An 11,060-nucleotide genomic window follows, 5' to 3' on the forward strand; every position below is an offset into this window, starting at 1 on the left:
GTAGTTAGTCTCCCCTGTAGGAAGTGCCTGACCTGGAAGCAGGATGATACGCTGCTGGGGCTGGATGACTTAGGACTGAAATGCAGCAGACAGGAGACAAATCTGGGTTCATATGTGTGGCCCTGGACATTTCAAAACCCACAGCTTTTGTAAATACTCCTCAATCATACTCCCAGGACTGATGAGGGGCCATTATTCAGTCTAGTCAAAAAAAACAGAGAAGAAAAGAAAGCACATGACTCTTAGGCCAAGGACTGCGTCTGAAGCAGCCAGGCCTGGGGTTTTGCACTGAGAAGATTAAAGCACATTAAGCACAGGGGCTCTCGCTTCCTCTCCTGGCAAGTCACCCCCTGTGCCAGTGGCCTTGGGCTGCTTGATCTCACGGACAGGGCGTTTTAAGTAGAGACAAGCACTGGGCTTTGAGAGCTGAATAGCTTTTTTCTCCTGCCTCCTCATCAGTCACGGGGACTGGCAGTCCATCTTGTGCCCTGATCCTTCCCAGATCAAGGTGACGCCTACCTCTCTGGAGCCGCTGCCTCTCCCTCTCTGTGGGTGAGTGGTGAGAGTCCGTGGGCCAGATCAGGCCTGCTCTATCCCAGGGCCTGGCAAAGCAGGCCCCCGAGTTCGGCCACCACAGGAGTAGGCCCATTTGCGATCACCCTTCTCCCTGTTCCAGGACAGCAAGCTTCCTTGGTGAGGGCCCCCAGCAAAGAATAGAGTTCCCAGTCCACAGGAGTCCCAGAAAAGCACAGAGGAGCAGCCGGGCTCTTCTCCACAGGCATCTAATGTTTCACCAAAGGGGATGCTCTGTTGCTCCCCAGTCCAGGATTGCAGAAGGCCCACACCAAGCCCCCATCCAGAATCTCCCATTACAGTGCCCTAGTCCCCAGAGCCCCTCTGCAGTACGCGTGGAGATGTGAAAACGTTTATGAACCTAGTGAGGCCGCTCCCTTTCCGTTTCCAGCCCTTCCATCACTGTGACGCTGCAGTTCTGCCAAGTACCATCATGAGTGTCTGGCTCTAATAAGGGTATGAGAAAATGTTTCAGTCTTTTCTTGGCTGCCCAACAGTGTGATCGGTGTTTTTCCAAGCAGCCTTCAACCAAGGAAGGCTTGGGTTACAGATCAGCTCCTCTGAAAACCACTTGGTAGTTTTTCACCCAGCATTTCTCTTTCCCATGTTCACATTTAAATAAGTGACAGTGGATAAAACAGTGGAGCTGCAGGGACAGAGGCCAGCAGAGGAAGTGGCCGTGGCCCTGTAACCTCCCCAGATGTGCTCCTTGGCGGCCTCTCCTGAAGCCAGCTTCCCCAACAGAGCACTGGAGAGGTGCAGGGATGTGGTGTGCAGGGATGGCGCCGTTCCCTCCCTCCTAGGGACTGATCCAATTCTCAAGTGCTCTTCCTTGAGGACAACCACGGCTGAAACCATGAGTACATTGCCTTTTTCTGCCCTCAGCCCAAGCAACTGGGGTGGCAGAGCAGACGTTGGCCTTTCTGGCTCTGGTGATCCCGATGGGCTGTCACCCTGGCCTTGTTTAAGCGGCCAGGTCTTAGGGTTCCCCTGTTCCTTTCATCAATATGGAAAGCACAGAATTAAACTGCCAGGGTTGTGTCCCCGGCCATTAGCCTAAGGCACAACCTCAACCATTGCAGGTACCACAGCTTCAGTGAGAGTGGCGCCAGGGAGCCCTAAAGCCAAGGGAGAAACTTAGCAGAAGCTGTCAGGGCCCCAGGCCAGCCATGACTGCCCAGAGCGGAGAGTACCTCCAGGCAGGACTGAGAACTGGTGGCAGGCGCTAGCGATCCTGCACGCATGTTCCCTTCAGACTCGCAGAGTGAAGGCAGATACATGCATGGCACTAAAAGGCAGAACAACCTTGTTGCCCAAGTTTCAGGACATCCTGGCAGCACCTGTAACCATAGTCCCTTTTTACCCCGCCCCTATTTACAGTGAAATGATATTGCTGCTTTCTCGAAGCCCCTTCATGTGAATTTGCCCAGGATATCTCTCTGGGCCCCTGGCTGCAGCCCACACAGTGGGCTCTCCTGGAGTCAGGGATATTAATGCATCATGCCTGTTCCTGACAGCTCGGCCCTGGAGTCGGGTGGGACTGGGCATTTTTCCTGCTGCTGCTGTTTTTGGCAACCTTGAAAGGAAAACAAACAGGTTGGGTTCCATTAGACCCAACTGGCACTAAAGAAAAGCTTCTCTCTGGGCCACATGCCCCAGTGAGCATGGAGGGGGGTCAGGTCCCGTCTGGGCCAGTGACTAAGAAGCCTAATGCGTTCCAGTTCGTATAGCCCTGGGACGCACAACCACAGCGGAGAACATCAAGGTGTAAGTGGCAAGGCCTTCCCATATCCGTGGTGAGACGAAGCCCTTCTGGCTTGCCTCCAGCCATTTAGGGTTGGCCGTGTTCTGGCTCCAGCAAGCACGGTTTGTGACGAGGGCTCTGAGAGCACCTGAGTAACAGCGCAGGATGCACGCCCCCGCCCCGCGTGCCCTTCCCATGCGCTTTTCTGCAGAAGGTAACTTGACAGGAAGCTGAGGGGGACGACCCCAGGCCCTGTCTTTCCATCTCCACAGCTGCATGCTCCTCCCTGTGGCCAGCCTTCACAGCCGCTCCAGAAGGAGCTGCTCCCAGAGGCTGGGCACAGTGGAAATCATAATAAAGAGATTGTGATGTTATTTTGGCTTCCTGTTTCCTGTTGTTTGGGGAACCTGCCATTTCTGTGTAGTTTCCCATCATTGACTAATTCTTGGGTCTGACAATAAGACCGGGGCAGCTGTGGCCTCCAGGAAGATTGCAGCACACTGTGGCTGTCTTTCTAGAGCTTTCCTGGCCCTGACCCTTCCCAAGACTCAAGTGATGGGTAGGGGTAGGGGCAGCACCACATGCAGACAGATGTACAGACACCTCTGGATTCCACCACAGATATAGAGGGGAAATGGGTGCCAAAGGGAGGAGGCAGGGCGTTCAGGGAAATTGAGACAGCTCTCTGGGCCTATCTGTTATATTGTTTCTCTCTCTCCACCAAGAGCCAGTTTTAGGCATTTTTCCCAGTTCCTGCTGAGCTACAAAGGAGGGAAGCTCATTGGTTGTTTTCTCCTGGTCTTCTGGGCTCTCCCTGGTCTGAGTGTTTCCTCCCCATTTTACAAATTGTTTTAATGTGATATGATAGGGTTAGGATGACTAAGGTCTGAAGAAGCATTTGGAAGACTGTGGGATCTCCATTCCTCCCTTTTACCTGGTGGGAGCAGAGCCAGTGCCTGTAGATGGGAAGGCATCTCTAAGCTGTGGGTCAGAGGCAGATATTCTACTTCCAAAACCATAGGAACCATAGGGGGTTCCAAGTCCAAGTAACCACTAACATTAATCTTTGAGCACTCACTATGCAGTGGGCAGTGCTTTGCATAAAGTAGTTAGTCTCCAACCCTATGAGATCTACATTATGGATGAGGAAAGAGAGGAACAGAGAGGCTGAGCTTCTCAAGGTTGCACAATCACACAGCTAGGAATTGGGGGAAGCAGGTAGTCTGCCTCCAGCTGTGCTGCCTGTCAAAGTGCACCTCAAGGGAACCACTGCTGCATGGTCTAGCACCTCCCCTTTCCACCTGGAAATAGACACAGCCTGGTAACCAGGCCTGTAGCCCTGTCACAGATTTCTACCACCTGCACGACTCATGCCACTCACTCACTGGGCTCCCCTACTGTCCTCCCTGGAGTTTCCTATGGGGGTCCCTCGGACTCAGAGTATCTTAATGACATTCCACTGGTCCCTTTGTCTCAAGGCTCAGTGAAGCTAAGCATTGGGACAAAGAGACATAAAGGCTGGATCTCTGTGGAGCCTAATGAATAAGGTCTCCCCACCCTCAGTGCACTAGTCCCAGCTGGAACTTTAGACTCCCTGGGGACTGTTCCTCTCTCACCAACTGCCACCTGCTCCCAGAGCTGGCTCGTGCCTCCATTCCACACAAACCTCCACCCACCCTGTTCTGCTCTGGCTCAAGTGCACTCCCACTTTATCCCAAGGGAAAGTCTCCACAAAGAGAAACAATGGCTTGCTAAACCTGCTACTCATGGGTAGTGTTCTCTCACATATCACCTTTTCCAGGAATTGCTTAGAGTTTGACTTGGCTGAGCCTCAGTTTCCCCATCTGTAAAAATCTGGAAAATAGTCCCTGTCCTGGCATCCTCCTGGGCTGATAGTTGAGTGTGGAGAGAATGAGTTTGGTAAGAGGAGAGAGCTTTATACCCTGCAAGGCACTGAGTAACCTGCTCCATCTGAAGGCTGTGTCATCCCCACCCTCCCACAGGCCCATGCATAGCTGGAGGTGCCTCTGTCCACAGTGCTGAAGTCACAGCCAAGCCAGCTGGTAACCTCCAGTCCCTCTTTGTCCCTTTTTTTTTTTTTTAAGAGGCAGGTTTTTTTTCTCTCTCCCAGGCTAGAGCACAGTGGTGCAATCATAGCTCATTGTAACCTCAAACTCCTGGGCTGAAGTAATCCTCCTGGGTATCTGGGACTACAGGCAGACACCACATGCCCAGCCAATATTTAAAAAAAAATTTTAAGAGATGAGGTCTCATTCTGTTGCCCAGGCTGGTCTTAAACTCCTGGCCTCAGCTTCCCAAAGTACTGCAATTACAGACATGAACCACTACACCCACCCAGCCTCTTTGTCCCATCTTTAATTAAACACCAAGCACAGAGATTTCCAAGCCCAAGTATTGCCCTAAAACTCAGAGGTGTTGCTAAAATATCTTTATTTCATTTATGTCAAGTATCCTTGTTTTTTAATTTTAATTCTTAATTTTTTGAGACACAGTCTTGCTTTGTCACCCTGGGTAGAATGCAGTGGCTCACTACAACTTGTAGCTCATTGTAGCTCACTACAACTTCAAACTCCTTGGTTCAAGGGATTCTCCTGCCTCGGCCTCCTGAGTAGCTGGGACTACAGGCACATGCCACAACACTTGGATAATTTTTCCATTTTTAGTAGAGATGAGGTCTTGCTCTTGTTCAGGATGGTCTTGAACTCCTGAGCTCAAGCAATCCTCCCACCTCAGCCTCCCAGAGTGCTAGGATTATAGGCACGAGCCATGTGCCTGCCCATCTTTGTTATTTTAAAATAACTATAACTTTCCTTTCAAAATTATACCAAGCACAAATGGGCAAGAGGTGATTTAGCAGCTCAGAGAGAAAAGGGCTATGGGTGAACAGTAAGAGGTGGCTACCAAAAAGCAAACTGACCTAATCTGAGGCTATGTAGAAAGAAGTTCAGAGTCAGAGGAGGGAAGCAGGCCAGCTCATTTGTTCCTGCACCAGCGCTCCTGGAAAAAGCTAATCAGAGTCAGGCACCACAAACTGAGACCCGTTCAAAGGAACATGATCTTAGAAGCTGGAGTCGAACAAGGCAGAGGAATAAGCCACAAAGGCAGGAGTCCTGGAGAGGAGCAGACTTGAAGGATGCAGATTGCTGATGTTTGCTGACAAGGCTGATGAGGTCAACGTGGGCTTGAGGACAGGAGGACAGAGCTAAGATGAAAGGTGGATACTATGAGGAGGCAAAATTCTGCTCAGTAGGACCAAAAGATAACTGGATACCAGGGAAGGCAGTGAAGCTGTATGAGCATGTGTCAGAAATGTTGAGTTGGGGGTGGGATAATTTACTGGGTATACAGTCCTCTTGAGACCTGAGATGCCAGTAAACAGTTAAGCTCCTTCTGGTGCGTGCCCAGCCCTGAGCCCAGCTGCACCAGAGGGAGAAGATCTATGACTTAAGGACCCACGTGATGCCAAAGTTTTGGCATCCACAACTCAGACACTAACTGCTTTAGTTCACAGGTGGGCTCTTGGCACTTGCCTCTAGAACCTGATGTTGCACGCCCTCTGCTGGTCATCTCTAACACTCACCACCACCACCACCCCCCCAGGCAAGAAATAACCTTTTGAACCTTTAATGATACTAACCAACGCAGCTTCAGAACATGCAGGGAGACTCTAGTGAGCCCCAGGAAGTTAGTCCCCTGCTTCGTGCTGCTAGTGTATAGGGTCAGAAATGATCATGAGAATGAGTTCAAGTATCTGCTATCAAAACTGAGGCTCAGCCACGTCTAGGAGAAAGGTTAGGCTGAGGCTGGATTGAGGGAACTGTCTCATCCAGGACTATAACCAGGTTGAGTGTCTTAGGCTGAGGCCATAGTTGGGACTCAGTATGGGACCAAATTCTGGGCTCTGATGTCAGTGTGAAGTGTGTAACAGGTGAGATGTTTAACGTCTGGCCACAGAAAGGAGTCATTCCACATGCAGGGTAACAGGTCAATGTTGTGTTCCTATGCCCAGGTGAAAGCATCAGTTATTGCATGCCTAGTCACCCAAGCAGGGACACTTCCCAGGGAAGAGGTATGAGGGATGGGGGACAAAATGAAGTAGTCACTAATTTCTAAGGACCTCTGAACTTTAAAGATGGTTATGGGCAGGCTGAAGAGCCCCATTTTTCCCTCAGAAGGTAGATCCCAGTATTCTATTTTCAGCTTCCTGTTAAAGTCCCCCCAACACACACACACACACACCTAGTACTCCTACATACAAATCATAGGTAAAATGTGGGGAGAGGAGAGGCCCAAGGGCCAGTTCTGTCGCTGCAGAGAGCTAGCAGCTGTGGGGGTAGTCTTCCTTCACCCCAGTATTCTCTGTTTCTACTGGCAACAGGGCCTGGCAGCCTCCCACACTCAGATCTTAGCAACCGTGGGAGCCCCTGGCAACTGCTGCCATGGTGACAAGACAGGGCACTGAGAACAGGCTGGAGGGGGCACTTCCTATGGAGCCTTCAGGATATGTGCGGGATCGGGGGCTCCCCTCCCCTACACAGTCTAGGAGGGAGCATGAGCTCCTGTCTAAACACCTCCTCACCGCACCCACCTCCGCCCCTGCCCACGGGTTCCGGTTCCCGCAGGGTGAGGAAATGAGGGACACCCAGGGTTGTGACGTCTCCATGGATAGGGAGGGTGCGTGGGGGTGTTTAGCACTGACACGATCATAGATGTGTGCATACGCTATAGACACAGTGTCAACGTGTCAACAGCCACATACTTCATCACTCTACCATGTAGACACATGCCTACACAGTCATTTAATCACACATGTACGGTGACACAAAATGACATACCTATAGCAAAGAACAGAATCAGGCACACATGCCCACAAAAATAACTGTACAGATACACTCTCGCAGATTACATTACCAATACAACGGCACAAATAACTCCCAGTCAGACTCACACGTTTACAGATGCCCTCGCACACCCAGACATGTGTGAACACACAGAGTAACGGTTAACTTGGTTGAGCATTAACTACCTGCCAAGCTCAAGACTAAATGTGTTATATGTGCTACCTTAATTAACCCTCACAACAGCCCTGTAAGTACTGCTGTTGCCTATCCCCATTTACAAAGAAGGAAACAAGGCCAGCTGTGGCAGTAACCTCACAAGGTCCACAGCCCGACTCCAGGGCCCGTGTTCTCACACTCTGTGCTTCCCTGCACACCCTGGCTCCCCGCACATCCCCCTGACGCCCAGGGCAATGGGACAGAGGGCAGGAACAGCAAACTAGGCAGACAACACAGTCCATGCCACCAACACCTGAACACGCAGCCCTACACCCTCGAAGGTCCAAGCCTACACTTTAGCATTAGCAGGGGCCAGGTGAGGGCTGGTGACTAAACTCACTGCCTCCGTATTGGCACAGGCACGGCTGGAGGAGGCAAAAGAGACAGAACTGGAATAGGAAGACGCAGAGCCACCCAGAGCCTGGGCCCCACGAGTGTGGAGGTGGGGAATGAGAGCCCCCAGATCTAAGGAATCAGCACCAGTCCTGGGCCCCCTCATCCCGCCTTACCCATCGCTGTGTCACACTATTCCATTCCCTTGTCACCCCACCTCTCCTCCCTTCCTCATTCCTCCTCACCCCCTCTCTGTCCCATCCTTCTGCTGCTCATCCTCTCTTCTCTCCCCTCTATTCCTCATGTCCTCCACCCCCTCCCTCATCCCCCATCCTCACCCCTCCTTACCTCCCACCCTGTCTCCCCTCCCCTCCTCTCTCCACCCTCTTCGCCCCACCTCCCCTCCCTTAACCCTGTCCCCCCAGACTCCCCACTCTCCCCACCCCATACTCATCACCCCATCCCTGCTCCCCTCCTCATCCCCCTAATCCCACTCCCTCTCCATCCTCTCTCCACACCTCCCTTTCTTCCCCACACCCCACACCCTTTAAGCTTTCGGCCCCACAGAGAGTACTGGGAAGAAGGCAGGTAGTGACGAACAAGCAGACCTGACCCCAGATCCCCACACCCCCTTCCTGCTCTGGCCTGGGCCCAGGCACTCAAGCCTCAGTTTCCAGCTCTATCCACTTTGAACAGCCTCATGGGTGTCCAGATTCTGTCTCTGGGAAACAAACATAGAAACAGTTTTAAATGAGAGCTTCTGCCCTGACCCTTCCTTTGTCACCAACACCCCTCAAGAATCCCCTCCCCCCTCTTCACCCCCAGATTACCCCCTCCCCACCCCCGCTCCCTCGAGCACAGATGGGCCTGGGAGACAGTGACGTGGGCGCCAGGCACCGGTGTCTGCTAGAGCGGCGGCTTCCGCTGGCGACCGCCTCCGCAGCCCCGCCTGCTCCGAGCAGCGGGGACACTGGGGCTGAGATTTAATGATTTAATGGGGGTGGGGGCTGCTGAGATAGAGATTCTGGGGGTAAGAAAGGAGATCACGGGGAGCCCAGATGAAGGATTAAAAAGAGAGCCAGGATGGGGGAGATCACAGATGTAAAGAAAGGATTAAGAATAGGACAATGGCCAGCCCGGAGGCTCAGGTCTGTAATTGTAGCACTCTGGGAGGCTGAGGCGGGAGGATCACTCAAGGTCAGGAGTTAGAAACCAGCCTGAGCAAGAGCAAGACCTTGTCTCTACTAAAAATAGAAAGAAATTAATTGGCCAACTAAAAATATATACAAAAAATTAGCCGGGCATGGTGGCACATGCCTGTGGTCCCAGCTACTCGGGAGGCTGAGGCAGCAGGATTGCTTGAGCCCAGGAGTCTGAGGTTGCTGTGAGCTAGGCTAACGCCAGGGCACTCACTCTAGCCTGGGCAACAGAGTGAGACTCTGTCTCAAAGAAAAAAAAAAAAAAAAAAAAGAATAGGACAAGACAGAATGGGAGAAAGACAGGAGGTCACAGGGCCCCAAGAAGAGAGACAAGTAAGGGAGCTAAATACAGGAGCTCCAGCGGGAAGTAGGATGAATGATCCTACTTAGGGGCTGAAATGTGGCTGTGAGGATTGCTGAGAAGGGTGCTGCCCATGAGGGAGCTAGGATGAGGGGATTACACCAGAGGATGGAAAGGGGACTCCAAGAGTCCTGGAGGTGCTACACCTGAGGAAAGCTACCAGGTTACCCTTACAGGGGCGATCAGAAAGACGTTTAATTAAACTCTGCATGTCTTTGGAGGTCTGTTTTGAGATCCAGTGAGGTCATGTCAGGTCAACTCTGGGTCAAGGTAAGGTAAAGCTAAATCAGATCAGGTCCAGGTCGGTTCACGGTGCGATGGAAGACGGCTGAGAAGGGGAGACCTTTTGGCCCTGGTCCAGGAACTACACCTCCCAGAGTGCTCTATTCTCTCTCTCTCTCTCTCCCCTACCCTTCTAAAGAAAGGAAAGAATGCACAGTGTCACTGCCAACGGGTGGGGGCAGTTTTCCTTTAAGGCAGCCTTTGACGTTGCACAGGTTCCAGAAGGTTCTCCTGGGATTCGAGCGGTGGCCAGTACGTCCCACCTTCTCAAACCGGAGATTGGACTAATATAGATGCCCCCCGCCTCGGATCTGAGTCCCACAGACGAACCAATAAAATCAAAGGGCGCGTGAAGTTGCCGCCCTCTGTCTTTTTCACCAATGACACGATGAGGTGGCGAAGAGGTGTGGTTGATTGATCCCAGAGCGCACCAATCAGACCCACACCAATCATTGCCCGGAATGTGTGCGCGTGTGGCCGGGTGACAGGGGCGGGGAATGGGCGGCTATCTCCAAGGCGCTCGTTGAAAGCTACCCAATCACAGCAGAGGCTGAGCTGAGTGACGGGCAGATGGCTCAATGGGCGGCGCGGAGGCGGAGCGTGGGGGCGGGCTCCCGGTCCCGCTGTCGGCGGCCGGCGGGCGGGCGACTCCTGTCCCGAGTGGAGGCGGCGGAGCCGGAGCCGGGGGAGGGGGCAGCGGCTGTGTGACGACCGCGGCGGCGCCCGCAGCTCCTCACCGGTGAGGGAGCCGAGCCAGGACTCGGGGGTCCTGGGAGTGGGGTATCGCAAAGCCAGGCGCTCTGGTGTCTGGGGGTTGGGACACTGAGGGCCCATTAGGCTCTTCTGCCGTGGGGGTGCGGGGACTCGGGGTCTGCAAGGTGCTCGGTGTCCGCCACCCGGGCTTGCCTCTCACGGGGGACAGCCAGTGTCTGAGCCGGGGGAGGGCAGGGGAGGGTCGGATTGGGTTCCGCAGGGCGGAGGCGTTTCTGAGCAGGCCAGCCAGCCAGCACTGGTGACATCACCGACCACCCTCCCCCGCCCGAGCCCCCTCCCCTCTCCTCCCCTCCTTTCCACGCCGCGCCTTTTGTCCCGGCCGAGCTCTGTTCTGCCCCGCCCCTCCCCGCCCATCTGCGAGGGAGGAGTCCCCGTCAGTGACTTCATTGAGTAGGTTCTTGGGAATTGGGGTCGGGTCCTCCCCAGAGAGAGGCGAGAGGAGCTCAGTGCCTCTCAGGCCTTCACAATCACACCTGTCACAGGTACACACGCCGCCACTCACAAGCACACGCTTGCACTGCCATACCGCCACTCACTGTCAGCCAGACACTGCTGCACCTGACAGCAGGTGGCCGCTGGCTCCTCTCCCTTCACTCCACACCGGGGATCAGGTCCGGCTCCTGCTGCACCAGACAGGCCTTGCTGGGCAAGTGCCCCTGAGATCCGAAGAGGTGGCTTCCCGAGCTGCAGCATCCCAAGCAGGCTCCGGTGGAGCG

The 11,060-nt window shown here is 53.5% G+C and overlaps 1 long non-coding RNA gene across 1 annotated transcript; it reads left to right on the forward strand.

Annotated features, from left to right (window-relative positions):
* The first annotated feature begins 6,780 nt into the window (after positions 1-6,780).
* Positions 6,781-9,865, forward strand: LOC142874371 (uncharacterized). The gene is made up of 3 exons (XR_012922189.1): positions 6,781-6,961; positions 7,755-7,837; positions 9,786-9,865. It is a non-coding gene; the product is annotated as an uncharacterized LOC142874371 (long non-coding RNA).
* Positions 9,866-11,060: the final 1,195 nt, after the last annotated feature.

The sequence above is a fragment of the Microcebus murinus genome, chromosome 12 (genome assembly GCF_040939455.1).
Source record: "Microcebus murinus isolate Inina chromosome 12, M.murinus_Inina_mat1.0, whole genome shotgun sequence".
Lineage (NCBI taxonomy): Eukaryota > Metazoa > Chordata > Mammalia > Primates > Cheirogaleidae > Microcebus > Microcebus murinus.